General features: G+C 36.0%; 1 pseudogene across 1 annotated transcript in view; it reads left to right on the plus strand.

The window, feature by feature from the left end:
- LOC311091358 (NLR family CARD domain-containing protein 3-like) overlaps positions 1–1,543 on the plus strand; it is a 106,367-nt pseudogene extending 104,824 nt beyond the window's left edge. The window contains exon 12 of the transcript XR_014609620.1: positions 1–1,543. This exon is cut by the window's left edge and continues 4,072 nt beyond it. The product of XR_014609620.1 is annotated as an NLR family CARD domain-containing protein 3-like (transcript).
- The last annotated feature ends 13,843 nt before the right edge of the window (positions 1,544–15,386 follow it).

The raw sequence follows: 15,386 nt of genomic DNA on the forward strand, positions 1-15,386 counted from the left end.
AACGTTCATGGAATGTTATCTTAAGGTTAGCATAACATTAGCATAACGTTGCTGGAACATTAGCATAACGTTGCTGGAACATTATCTTAAGGTTAGCATAACATTGCAAGAACATTGGCATAACATTGCTGGAACATTAGCATAACATTGCTAGAACATCATCTTAAGGTAAGCATAACGTTCCTGCAACGTTCTTTCCCCCAAAATGTTATTAACAATACAACATTCAAAGAACATTAAAATGTCCACTTTCTTTCAAGTTAAAATGTTATTTTAAGGTATAAAAAAATTCTGCACCATTCGTCCAACTTAATTTTTTTATTAACACAACCATGTGAATTATAAGCACACACTTTTACAGCACATCAAAAAGTAGAAAATTTCATATGATTATCATACATTTTAAACGCTACATTATAGCTTAAAAAACAACAACAAATATTTTCATATAAACATTTAAATGAAATGAAAACGGTGTTTAAGAGTTAGTTCACCAAAAAAAAAATTGTCAGTAATCACTCTCCCTCATGTTATTCTAACCCCGTAAGACTCCTGTTCATTTTCAGAACACAAATGAAGATATTTTTGATGAAATCTGAGAGCTGGCTCACTCCTCTACTAAAAGCGACCTGAGATTGAATGCATTGAAAAGCCCTCGCGCTACTCGTATACTGGGAGAGAGATAAGACAAAAGAGCTGCACGATTCATCTTTAAAAAAATGTGATCTCGATTCAAACGCCCACACGATCTGCTACCATTTCGTCTGTCTATTAAACCTTTGACAAAATCATATCGCAACATTTAAAGCTGTGCTGACTAGGGCTGAAACGATTAGTCGACATTGTCGACAACGTCGACAATAAAAAATTGTCGACAAATATCTTTGTTGTTGAGTAGTCGTTTGATCCCACGTGACCTAATGTAAGGGCCTGCAATATCGTGATTTGACCGCTACGGCGCTGTAGCGCTAGAGTGTAATGCAGCCGTTACAAATGCGGTAGAAGAAAACACAGCGCGAATTATGACGGAGTGCAAACGAATCTGAACCTGATCCGAACTAGCAAGGTGTGTGAAAGTTTCACAAAACTTCTAACCAAGAATATACTGTCGTGTGTAATACATGCAAGGCAAAACTTGCTTTTCACGGAAGCGCAACATGCATGTTAAAGCACTTAAAGAGGAAACACCCCGGCACGAGACGAGCCGGTGAGAGCTGAATGTTCTCCAGCTGGAGTTAAATAACTAGCAGTAAATCTCTTTTTAGAGAATGCAATACTACTAATACTAGCAATAATATTAACAATAATAATATAATTACAGTAATGTGATGATTTATTTTTGCATAGAATAAAGCTTGATCGAGCTTAGGAGTCAGAGCTGTTTTTATTATTGTAACACTATTAGGTATTACAGTCTTATCACTTGCCTGTATTTTGTTCTATATTCATGAAGACTTACACAAGGAGATGTTATGAAGAATATCATGTCAGTTACTTTTTTATTCTGTAAATTAAAAGGTGAATGAGTGTCTCTGTCAGCTCAGCTCAATTGTCATGTCATTTTTTATTCTTATAATAATTGTTTGCAGTTTAAGTTTTTCTGTAATGCAGCTTATTATTTTTTTTGTTTAGTTTTTCTATTGAAAGAGAACAGAATATTTAACCAATGCTTAGAGAGCATTTGTGTGTGATTTGAGTTGGACAGAAATCTGAAAACTTAAAGAGAATGACCTGTTTAGTTGCTCAAAGTTCATTAAAACAACCATTTCAAAAGCTGAAGTGATTTTCTTTTTTTATATTATAGTTAGAATATGTATAACTCAGTGTTTTAACTAATTGAAAAAGCTGAATAATCGTTCCAAACTTAATGATTAGTCGGCGAAATAATCGACGATTAGTCGATTAATCGTTCTAATAATCGTTAGATTAATCGATTATCAAAATAATCGTTTGTTGCAGCCCTAGTGCTGACCCAGAGTCGTCATGAAACAGCTTCACAAACAATCTTTTCAACCTCATAGTATCATTATTTCTGTGATACAATAGTTCAAATTATCATAGAAGTACTTGGATAAAAGTTTAAATTTCAAATATAAACACTGATGTTTATGATAGCGATCAAAATAGAGTAAAGCCCCAATCACACCTAACGCGTTTTTCCGGTTTGAAAAAGCGAGGAGCACAGCACTGCCTCAATCACACAGAACGAGCAGTGAACTGCGTTTTTTTGTTGCTAGGCAAACACTGAAACAGCTGTCCTGTCAGTCAAGTAAACGTCAAATCAGCCTTTTATTAACTTCGTTTATTTTCTGTTAACATTGTGGTAGTTACGATTCGTGAAGTTGTTAAGCTCCTGGTAACCCGCGAGAGCACCACAAGTTTATCCTCCATCATCACATTCTCTGGTGTTCACTACAACGGAAGACCCGCCTCTCCATTCATTCGATTCGAGTTGATTTTATTTTCAACTCCAAAAACATGAGGCGCAGCCGGCGGTTAAACGCGAGGCACCTGGGGCGCATAAACAGCGTGCAGAACGTGCACTGCCATAGGAAATCAATTGAAAAAAGGCGCCTCTCACTTCCAAAACTGCGTTAGGTGTGATTGGCCCCTTAAAATAATGCATTTATCGATTATATTGTTTCGCCACAAGATGGGGACAAGTGCCTGTTACAAAATGTATTTGTTATCGAATCATTTATTAAAGAGAATGTAGTACTAACTGTATGATGCTTCTGAAATAAGTCAGAAAGATGTGATGAATTGTTTTTGTAAATATGACTCATCTTATACATCATTTAGCCTATACAGTCTGTATTTAAGTGTATGATTTAACATTTTCTGATGGTCTAGTGTTAAAAAATAAAATAAAAAAATCGCAATATCGAATTGCAATTCTTAAAAAAAATCGTAATACCAGCAGTATCAGCACCCAAGTATCGTGATAGTATCGAATCGGGAGATAGTTGTATCGTCCCGGCCCTAGAGTTCACTAGAGCAGCGAGAAGATGACGCATATGGGTCTCGATGTAGTGTGGAACTTTTGTGAACTCACTCAGAGGCCCACACATAAGAAAATTAATACATTTTTGCACACAAAAATTATTGTCATCACTTGATGAACTTGAGGTTGAGCCAGTCACTTGGACTATTTTAACAATGTCTTTACTAACTTTCTGGGCAGAAAAGGCAGAATGAAATTGCCTAGAAGACTATGGAGGAGTGAGCCAGCTCTCATATTTCATCAAAAATATCTTAATTTGTGTTCTGAAGATTAACGGAAGTCTTAAAGGATAATTCCGGTATTTAGCACTTTAAGACTCTTTTCTGGTTTGTTTTGGATGAACTAGAGCGGTGGACGATGGGTCCTGTCTCGACTCTTGACTCGTTTAGAGTCGCCTTTGACGGCTTCAGAGTGGCTAGCTACCGGCATGCACAAACATGTCCTTAAAACAACCCTTAACGTTCGTTGTCAAAACTGTGCAACTCACCGAGTGGTTAGTGGTGTTCATTGATGTTCCAAAACAAGTAGCGTAGCGAAATACAGTTTCTGTCGTGTTTTATTTGGCATTTTGTGAAATCCCATTGATTTCTGTTGGAGGACTCATTGCTTATTGATATTACTGCGCTTCAGACTCAAATATCGAGCGGTTGTGAGGTATCTGAAAAAATAGTTCCACTATAGCAAATAACACGGATTGAAATCATACATTGTGCTAATATATTTGTTTTTAATCATCAACGAACACCACTAACCAGTCGGTGAGTTGCAGTTTTGAAAACGAACGTTAAGGGTTGTTTTAAGGACATGTTAGTGTATGCCTGTAGCCAGCCACTCTGAAGCGGTCAAAGGCGACTCTAAACGAGTCAAGAGTCGAGACAGGACCCATCGTCCACCACTCTAGTTCATCCAAAACAAACCAGAAAATAGACTCAAAGCGCTAAATACCGGAATTATCCTTTAAAGGATTAGTTCACCCTAAAATGAAAATTTCCTACTAATTTACTCACCCCAATGCCATCCAAGATATCCATGTTTTTCTTTCCTCAGTGGGTGAGAAATTATGTTTTTTGAGGAAAACATTTCTGGATTTTTCTTCTAACAATGTACTTCATTGGTTACCATCGTTTTTAAGTCCAAATTAATGCAGTTTCAAAAGTCTTTGAAGTGTTTAAACGGGCTGTACGCGATCACAGCTAAAGAAGAGGTTGTTATCTAGCGAAAAGATAGGTCATTTTTTTAAAAATATATAATTTATAGACTTTTTACCTTCAATAGTTCGGATTGAGCTGATCAACAAATGGACAGGGAACTACGTCATCACGTTGAAAGGTCACAACGGCACCGGCAGAAGTACCGCCCCACTGTTTACAATGCGACCGTACTTAGGAGGATAGTTCAAATAGTATTGTTTGCTATTATATATATAGTAATAGTATTCAGTGAATATGAATAGTAAATGAATAACATTCTGATGAATATGAATAGTAGTTCAAATAGTATTGCCGGCGCGACCTTTCAACGTGATGACGTAGTTCCCTGTCCGTTTGTTGATCAGCTCAATCCGAACTATTGAAGGTAAAAAGTCTATTAATTATTAAAAAATTTGAAAATGACCTATCGTTTCGCTAGATAACAACCTCTTCTTCAGCTGTGATCGCGTACAGCCCGTTTAAACACTTCAAAGACTTTTGAAACTGCATTGATTTTTTGCTTAAAAACGATGGTCACCAATGAAGTCTGTTGTTAGAAGAAAAATCCAGAAATGTTTTCCTCAAAAAACATAATTTCTCTCCCACTGAGGAAAGAAAGACATGGATATCTTGGATGGCATTGGGGTGAGTAAATTATTCGGAAATTTTCATTTTGGGGTGAACTAATCCTTTAAGGGGTTGGAACAACATTAGGGTGTATAAATTACTGACAGAATATACATTTTTGGGTGAACTAACCCTTAAATATAAGTAGTGTGGGGGTGCCAAACTAGCACTGTGGTCCAGTCTCTTCGTGCTGTGGTCCAGTCTCTTCATGCCCCATCTGGAAAGTGAACAGATTGACTGATGTTACTAATGGTGATTTATTATTTCATAAACATTTAATAATAACAGTGTGACTACTCCATAAATGTTAACCCTTAAGTTATTTAGGCTGTGCTTTGAGTACTATAAATATTAAACCACACAAGATTAAAATGTAGTTTACAAATGTTATACAATGGAAAGGTTCAATAACACATTGTAAAGGATTAGCTACACCTGAAAATGAAAACTTCTATCAATGAGGGGAAAAGTAAGATAACGTGCATCAAAATTCTTTACCTGCTAAACTTTTCTAATTTGTACTAATTTGCCATACTATGGAAGTAGGAATATAATACTTTCAATTGTATGACAATAGCAGCATTGAGAAATGTCTTCTGAAGCTATTATAATAAAATTATAAAAATCTATAAACCAGGGCTTGGCATTAACCCAGGTCTTGTAAGTTATTTGTCCTTTGGACAAATAAATCGTTCATTCACTTGTAAAAAAAAGAAAAAGAAAAAAAAGCAGCTTGTCCAGGAATATATTTTTTTTAAGTAACTTAAGGTTATTAATCGGTGTGTAACGTTAACAGTCAAGTTAACGTTACGTTACCTGCGAATTAAGCGGTTGCGTGACATTCATGTTCATACTAATGTTAGGCATAAATGGCATTATAAAACCCCAATTTGCCCTCCAGGTGGGCATTCCGTCACGTGAAAACTATGAATTAACCGTCCAGTGAATATTTTTAAGTTAATTACTTTTAAGATAATTTATAGTTTACTTCCATTCACATTGAAAAATTGCCAGCAAAACCTTTACAAAACCTCTAATCAACACATAAGATTAAAAGCCTAAACTTTACAGCTAAAGTCTAATCAACCTAACCTTACCTAAAGTAACGTTAACTTAAGTTAGTTAACGTTAGCCTAAAAGTTGAGATGCTAACTGACTTTTCCCGAAGACGCACTATACCATTTCTATAAAGTAAATATTCAACGGAAGCGTGTCATTTACATGAAAGAATGTGTCAGAAACATTTGTATGTACTATTTGTGTAATTTTGGTGACTAAACTTACCTGAAATTAGCGAAGACAACAGTGAGAGACGGAGCTGCTGCTTGTCGTCACTTGAGCTTCTCGTCAGTTGAGCTTCCCGCCCGTTTCTATAGCAACTCCAGTTCAAATCTGGTTCAAATGCAACTCGAGTGCGCGCGTCAATTAAAAGACGTAGAAGTCTCGCGTCATTTACATAAAAGAAGAATTGATGGAGGGAATTATTTGATAATCAGATAAAATATCCTGAAATGTGAGGTTAACATTTAAGTGTATAGGCTAGTGGCCATCACCAAACTGTAAACGGAATGAGTATATGAAGCATGAGTGTAAAACAATGTACAATTTATATAATAGGTTATAATAGGCTATAATATAATGTAATATATAATAGCCTATTATATTACATAGCTTTATAAATGGTAAACGTGGTGTTGAAATAAAATTGCAAAAACATTTATTGAAAACTAAACATGATATAAGGCATGAATATATTTTGTGAAATACCGGTATACACAATATGTAGGCTACACATTTACAGATGTAACATGAGGAACAATTTAAAAGATTTATGTTCAATGTATTTTGAAATAATATATTTTCAAAATGTATTTCAATATATTTAACAGTGCTTCACATATGTGAATAGCATATCTATCTATACATCTATAAATTATGGGAAGGTCTGTCTGTCTGTCTGTCTGTTAACAACATTTTCAAACTTGACAGGTTTTTTGCTACGGGCACAAGTAAGTGCAGTGTAAAGTTTGACATAGTTTGGATTAGAAATGTAAAAGATATTGTTAAATATATGGGTAAAAGAAGGTAATTGTTTAAAAATAAACATTCTGGCATAAACACTCTGTCAGCTACACTGTTTACTTCTGAATATTGTTTTTTATTCACAGCTTTTCTCAGAGTTCACTGTGTAGCCTGCCTGAATCGTGTAGTTAAATTTTCCTTGGTGCTTTCTTCCATGCATAAATAAAAATGTCACTGAACCTTTGCTGTGTAATTGTAACAATGAGCACTCAAACACACCTAAACAACAATTATTAAAAACACACACAAAAACTGATTTTGCACGGGCACTTTGCCATCATTTGTAGTAGCTATTCACACACTGTTTGCTCAAGCGTAGCGTTTTCTCTGAGTTCACTGTGTAGCCTGCTCCCTGAATCATCACGCTTACTCATTAGTGGATGTTCTGAATCTGTAAGTCAGCTATGCTGTTTACTTATGAATATTATATTTCATTCTGGTGTGCTTAACGTTATCACTACTGTGTAATAGTAGCTTATGCTATTCACCAACTAAACATATCCTATTCAATGCGTTCACAATTCTCTTTCACGGGCATCATTTGTAGTAGCCTTTTCACAAACTGTTTTTACTCAAGCGTAGCGCACAGAGTTCACTGTGTAGTCTGCTCCCTGCATCGTGTAGTTCAATTTTCCACATGTTTTATGTCATTATTTCAGGATCAGTATTTGCTTTCTACCATACACAAATAAAAATGTCACTGAACTTTTGCTGTGTAATTGTAACAAGGAGCACTCAAACACACCAAAACAACAATTACTAAAAACACTAAAAAAAAACTGATTTTGCACAGGCATTTTGCACTAGTTAATATTAATTTATTAATAGGCTATATAGTGCTGGTTTATTGGGGTGATGTTATAAACTACTGTGATGTTTAAAATGATTATATGGATATAGTCATTATACAAATCTAGTGATTGTAAACTAATGTTAAGAAGCGCACATTTGTTAACGAGTGTACTTAACATTGAGAATGTTCAGCAAACAACATGTTCCCAGAACGTTTTATGATAGCCTAAATATAACATTCAGAAAATCAACGTTATGAGAACTTTCATCCATCACAACATAACGTCATAAAGACGTTCCAAGAACCTTGTTCTAAGAACATTTTCTATCAACGTTATGAGAACGTTCATCCATCACAACATAACGTCATAAAGACGTTCAAAGAACCTTGTTCTAAGAACGTTTTCTATCAACGTTATGAGAACGTTCATCCATCACAACATAACGTCATAAAGACGTTCCAAGAACCTTGTTCTAAGAACGTTTTCTATCAACTTTATGAGAACGTTCATCAATCACAACATAACATCATAAAGACGTTCCAAGAACCTTGTTCTAAGAACATTTTCTATCAACGTTATGAGAACTTTCATTAATCACAACATAATGTCATAAAGACGTTCCAAGAACCTTGTTCTAAGAACGTTTTCTATCAACGTTATGAGAACTTTCATCAATCACAAATAATATCATAAAGACGTTCCAAGAACCTTGTTCTAAGAACGTTTTCTATCAACGTTATGAGAACTTTCATCAATCACAAAGAATATCATAAAGACGTTCCAAGAACCTTGTTCTAAGAACGTTTTCTATCAATGTTATGAGAACGTTCATCCATCACAACATAACATCATAAAGACGTTCCAAGAATGTTTTCAATCAACGTTATGAGAACTTTCATCAATCACAAATAACGTCATAAAGACGTTCCAAGAACCTTGTTCTAAGAACGTTTTCTATCAACGTTATGAGAACTTTCATCAATCACAAATAATATCATAAAGACGTTCCAAGAACCTTGTTCTAAGAACGTTTTCTATCAATGTTATGAGAACGTTCATCCATCACAACATAACGTCATAAAGACGTTCCAAGAACCTTGTTCTAAGAACGTTTTCTATCAACGTTATGAGAACTTTCATCAATCACAAATAACGTCATAAAGACATTCCAAGAACCTTGTTCTAAGAATGTTTTCTATCAACGTTATGAGAACTTTCATCAATCACAAATAACGTCATAAAGACGTTCCAAGAACATTGTTCTAAGAACGTTTTCTATCAACGTTATGAGAACGTTCATCAATCACAAATAATATCATAAAGACGTTCCAAGAACCTTGTTCTAAGAACGTTTTCTATCAATGTTATGAGAACGTTCATCCATCACAACATAACGTCATAAAGACGTTCCAAGAACCTTGTTCTAAGAACGTTTTCTATCAACGTTATGAGAACTTTCATCAATCACAAATAACGTCATAAAGACGTTCCAAGAACCTTGTTCTAAGAATGTTTTCTATCAACGTTATGAGAACTTTCATCAATCACAAATAACGTCATAAAGACGTTCCAAGAACATTGTTCTAAGAACGTTTTCTATCAACGTTATGAGAACGTTCATCAATCACAAATAACGTCATAAAGACGTTCCAAGAACCTTGTTCTAAGAACGTTTTCTATCAACGTTATGAGAACTTTCATCCATCACAACATAACGTCATAAAGACATTCCAAGAACCTTGTTCTAAGAACATTTTCTATCAACGTTATGAGAACGTTCATCCATCACAACATAACGTCATAAAGACGTTCCAAGAACCTTGTTCTAAGAACATTTTCTATCAACGTTATGAGAACGTTCATCCATCACAACATAACGTCATAAAGACGTTCCAAGAACCTTGTTCTAAGAACGTTTTCTATCAACGTTATGAGAACTTTCATCCAGCACAAATAACGTCATAAAGACGTTCCAAGAACCTTGTTCTAAGAACGTTTTCTATCAAATTTATGAGAACGTTCATCAATCACAACATAACATCATAAAGACGTTCCAAGAACCTTGTTCTAAGAACGTTTTCTATCAACGTTATGAGAACTTTCATCAATCACAAATAATATCATAAAGACGTTCCAAGAACCTTGTTCTAAGAACGTTTTCTATCAATGTTATGAGAACGTTCATCCATCACAACATAACATCATAAAGACATTCCAAGAACCTTGTTCTAAGAACGTTTTCTATCAACGTTATGAGAACCTTCATCCATCACAACATAACGTCATAAATACGTTCCAAGAAACTTGTTCTAAGAACGTTTTCAATCAACGTTATGAGAACTTTCATCAATCACAAATAACGTCATAAAGACGTTCCAAGAACCTTGTTCTAAGAACGTTTTCTATCAACGTTATGAGAACTTTCATCAATCACAAATAATATCATAAAGACGTTCCAAGAACCTTGTTCTAAGAACGTTTTCTATCAATGTTATGAGAACGTTCATCCATCACAACATAACGTCATAAAGACGTTCCAAGAACCTTGTTCTAAGAACGTTTTCTATCAACGTTATGAGAACTTTCATCAATCACAAATAACGTCATAAAGACGTTCCAAGAACCTTGTTCTAAGAACGTTTTCTATCAACGTTATGAGAACGTTCATCCATCACAACCTAACGTCATAAAGACGTTCCAAGAACCTTGTTCTAAGAATATTTTCTATCAACGTTATGAGAACATTCATCAATCACAACATAACATCATAAAGACGTTCCAAGAACCTTGTTCTAAGAACGTTTTCTATCAATGTTATGAGAACGTTCATCAATCACAAATAACGTCATAAAGACGTTCCAAGAACCTTGTTCTAAGAACGTTTCCTATCAACGTTATAAGAACGTTCATCCATCACAACATAACGTCATAAAGACGTTCCAAGAACCTTGTTCTAAGAATGTTTTCTATCAACGTTATGAGAACATTCATCAATCACAACATAACATCATAAAGACATTTTAAGAACCTTGTTCTAAGAACGTTTTCTATCAACGTTATGAGAACTTTCATCAATCACAAATAATATCATAAAGACGTTCCAAGAACCTTGTTCTAAGAACGTTTTCTATCAGTGTTATGAGAACGTTCATCCATCACAACATAACGTCATAAAGACGTTCCAAGAACCTTGTTCTAAGAACATTTTTTATTAACGTTATGAGAACGTTCATCCATCACAACATAACGTCATAAAGACGTTCCAAGAACCTTGTTCTAAGAACGTTTTCTATCAACGTTATGAGAACTTTCATCAATCACAAATAACATCATAAAGACGTTCCAAGAACCTTGTTCCAAGAACGTTTTCTATCAACGTTATGATAACGTTCATCAATCACAACATAACATAATAAAGACGTTCCAAGAACCTTGTTCCAAGAACGTTTTCTATCAACGTTATGAGAACTTTCATCAATCACAAATATTGTCATAAAGACTTTCCAAGAACCTTGTTCTAACAACGTTTTCTATCAACGTTATGAGAACGTTCATCAATCACAAATAACATCATAAAGACGTTCCAAGAACCTTGTTCTAAGAACGTTTTCTATCAACGTTATGAGAATGTTCATCAATCACAAATAACGTCATAAAGACGTTCCAAGAACCTTGTTCTAAGAACGTTTTCTATCAACGTTATGAGAACGTTCATCAATCACAAATAACGTCATGAAGACGTTCCAAGAACCTTGTTCTAAGAACGTTTTCCATCAACGTTATGAGAACCGTTCATCAATCACAAATAACGTCAAAAAAACGTTCCAAGAACCTTGGTCTAAGAACGTTTTCTATCAACATTATGAGAACCGTTCATCAATCACAAATAACGTCAAAAAAACGTTCCAAGAACCTTGGTCTAAGAACGTTTTCTATCAACGTTATGAGAACGTTCATCCATCACAACATAACGTCATAAAGACGTTCCAAGAACCTTGTTCTAAGAACGTTTTATATCAACGTTATGAGAACGTTCATCAATCACAAATAACGTCATAAAGACGTTCCAAGAACCTTGTTCTAAGAACGTTTTCTATCAACGTTATGAGAACGTTCATCAATCACAAATAACGTCATAAAGACGTTCCAAGAACCTTGTTCTAAGAACGTTTTCTATCAACGTTATGAGAACGTTCATCAATCACAAATAACGTCATAAAGACGTTCCAAGAACCTTGTTCTAAGAACGTTTTCTATCAACGTTATGAGAACGTTCATCAATCACAAATAACGTCATAAAGACGTTCCAAGAACCTTGTTCTAAGAACGTTTTCTATCAACGTTATGAGAACGTTCATCAATCAAAAATAACGTCATAAAGACGTTCCAAGAACCTTGTTCTAAGAACGTTTTTTTCTCAACGTTACAAGAACGTTAATAACGTTGTATGAACGTTCCGAAAACATTATTTTAATCACGTTTTGTACTAACATTTACACAACTTTTAAAGAACGTTAGTGAAAGTTCTGGGAACGTTCCCTGTTAGCTGGGTCAGTGCAGGTGTGATGGAGAGATGCTCTTCTCATCTGTGTTCTGCTTCATCAATCCTCACATACAAACAGAAAGAGACCAGCACATCATTCATGTCTGAGACCTTCGTCACGTTTAACAGCAACTCTTTCAGAATGTGTGATTCTTCAAACTCTGAGGCTTTACCTGCACGACTGCACTGAAGAAACGCATGTTGCCCAGATTACTGAGAGCCCTGACAGACACGACACCAGCGCTTCATGTGGAGCTGATTTCAGGCTTTTGGGATGTTGTCCTGTTTTTATGTCTTTCTTTCAACCTTTCCGCTTCTCTTTCGCTTTGTCCACCGTCTCTTCAGGATTCTCTCTTTCTTCCTCGCTTCTTATTCTCTGATAGTTATCATTGAAATATGTTACAAGACAATGTTTTTATTTTCAAACATTAGGTCATAGATCCTAAATAATGTGCCTTAATATTGTTATGATAAAGTCACTAACAAAAACATTTCAATTCAGACTCTCTCAGGGGAATCTTGTCCCGACTGTCATCTGAAGTTTATAGAGTCTACGGTATAATATAAAGGGAAAATAATGTCTAATAAATACATTTTTGGTTCATTAATTAACAAAAAAAGGCATTTTCAACATAATATTAATAGGTTACCAAAATTACTTAAAACAAGTTAATGACAAAATATCAATTAATTAATTTGTATAATTATTATTATTATAAATTATTTTTAATTAATGAAGGAACATCTTACCACCAACTTTATCAAAACTGTTCCAATGGTATAAATCTCACAAATGTTGATGTTGAGAGTAAATGATGAAATGCTGAGATGAGATTTAGTGTCTTCTAGGAGTGTGTCGAGCCCGTTCTCATCCCAAGGCGTCATAGTACTGACGCTGTTGACATTTCGTCTGCATCAAACGCACATGGCACCCTTTATCGTCAATATGAGACGCAGATAGATATGAGCCAGAAGGCGCCTCCTAGCGGTCTAACCCTAAACCTACCCCAGAACTAAACCTACCCATATCCTGTGCGTGTCATATTGACGCTAAAGGGTGCCATGTGCGTTCGATGTAGACGAAATGTCACAAGGGTCAGTATGTGACGTCCAAGGATGAGAATGCGTTGCATCTAACGAGACAAGACACGATACTGGGTTCACGAGAACGAGACGAGACCATATTTTAACACTATTTTTAAGAAATGTTCAATGACGAAATATATGACTGTCTTTTATTCGACTGAAAGTCACAGAATGCGAAACAATGCAGGGACATTATGTAATGTTTTAACTACTAATCATCTTGAAATGAATGTCACTTCAGTTCTACTTTGAGTATGAATTATCATATGCAGTAAAAGACAGAATAATATAATGCAAGCGTGTAAAAGCTCAAACTCGACTCCGTCTGATGTCTGACAGCTTTTCACCTCCAGGAGAAATATGGTCTGGTTTTAATATGGCGAGATCTGGATTATGTTCTCCGGTCCGTATCCAGATCAGATGGTGGACCTGCACCCTAAAACCAGCACAACGCAGCCGAGAATGTCAAAGTTCAACAGGTCAAAGTTCAAATGTATTTGAATAGCACATTTAAACACAACCACATTTGACCAAAGTGCTTAACAATGTCAGGATACACACAAATAAACACAGTAGAGAATGTCACAGGAGCAAAACTCCACTGGAAATGAAAGCTAAGGAACACAGGAGGGTCTTAAGCAACGACTTAAACATGTCATCAGTCCGAGCTGTTCTTATATGAACCGGTAGACTCTTCCAGAGATCAGGACCAGCACTGAGAAGGCTCGCTCACCTTTATGTTAACCTGGATCTCAGAACATGGAGGAACATCTGATTGGACGACCTCAGTGCTTTGACAGGAGAGCGCACCTGTAAAAGCTCTGAGGAATAAGAAGGAGCCAACCCATTCAAAACCTTAAAAACAAGCAATAAAATCTTCAAATCAATCCTGACACGGACAGAAGCCAGTGGAGCGAGGCTAAAACTGGGGTAATGTGCTCACGCTTTCAGTCCCAGTTAGGAGCCGAGCTGCTGCATTCTGGACTAACTGTAAGAGATGAAGAGCTGACTGATCCAATCGCACATATAAAGAGTTACAGTAGTCTAGTCTAGACGTAATAAAAGCATGGTCAGCAGAGACCAGGACAACTAGACGAGCCCTAGAGACAAAGCGCCTGTGAAGACCTCGTGGACTCGACAGTCATCGGCACAGATCCTCAGCAAAGACCAGGAGAACCAGACAAGTCCTCCACACAGACCCGATGACCAGCTTCAGATCCTCACACCTAATGCTGGCGTGATCAATCCCAATCTTCAAGCAGAAGGAGCTCAATCAAACACTCTGAATCATATCCATCCACAATCTGACTTGTGATGCAGCCTGGACTCATAATCACACCATGTTCCTTCGTTTGTCCAGAGGAGAACTGGTCAGGTTTCTCCTCCATTCTGTCTCCTGATGGAGTTTGGGCTCTTGCTACTGTCGCCTCCGGCTCGCTTAGTTTATGACGCTTCATATTCAGCGCTATTATTGATCTGACGGCACTGACACTATTGAGGAGAACTGAACTGAGCTGGACGAGGACGTCACTGCTTTATAGCTGAACTGAACTCGTTTCATATTTGATGAACTTTACACAGTTATTGAACTGAATCAACACTGAACTGACTTCAGCTGATCAATGACACTATTGTCTTTCTAGAGCCGCTTTACAGCAGAACTGAACTCTGATCATTGATCATTATTTCCCTGTTTATCTCTGTAAAGCTGCTTTTAATCAATCTGTACTGTATAAAGCACTATATCATTAAATATGGCTGGACTTTTGCACAAGGAAATGATTTAGTGTTAAAGAGTTTGTGTGTGTTTTTCTATTGTTTGTTTTGTGGTTTAAAAGTGTTGTCAATAAATGTTAATATTATAGTGTTTTCGTTCATTAATGCGTGATTATGTTAAAGTGTATTTGTTAGTGTTATAATAAAAGCCCTTAAATGGTTGAATTAGTGTTTGACTGGCAGTGTGTGGGTCACATCTGTCTCGAGGAGCAAGCGACTCTCAGCCGGATCTTACAGTGTGTGGGCCAGATCTGGGCCACATCAAACAATGAAGGCACTTCTCA

Source organism: Abramis brama, assembly GCF_963993115.1.
Source record: "Abramis brama genome assembly, chromosome: 10".
Taxonomy (NCBI): Eukaryota; Metazoa; Chordata; class Actinopteri; order Cypriniformes; family Leuciscidae; genus Abramis; species Abramis brama.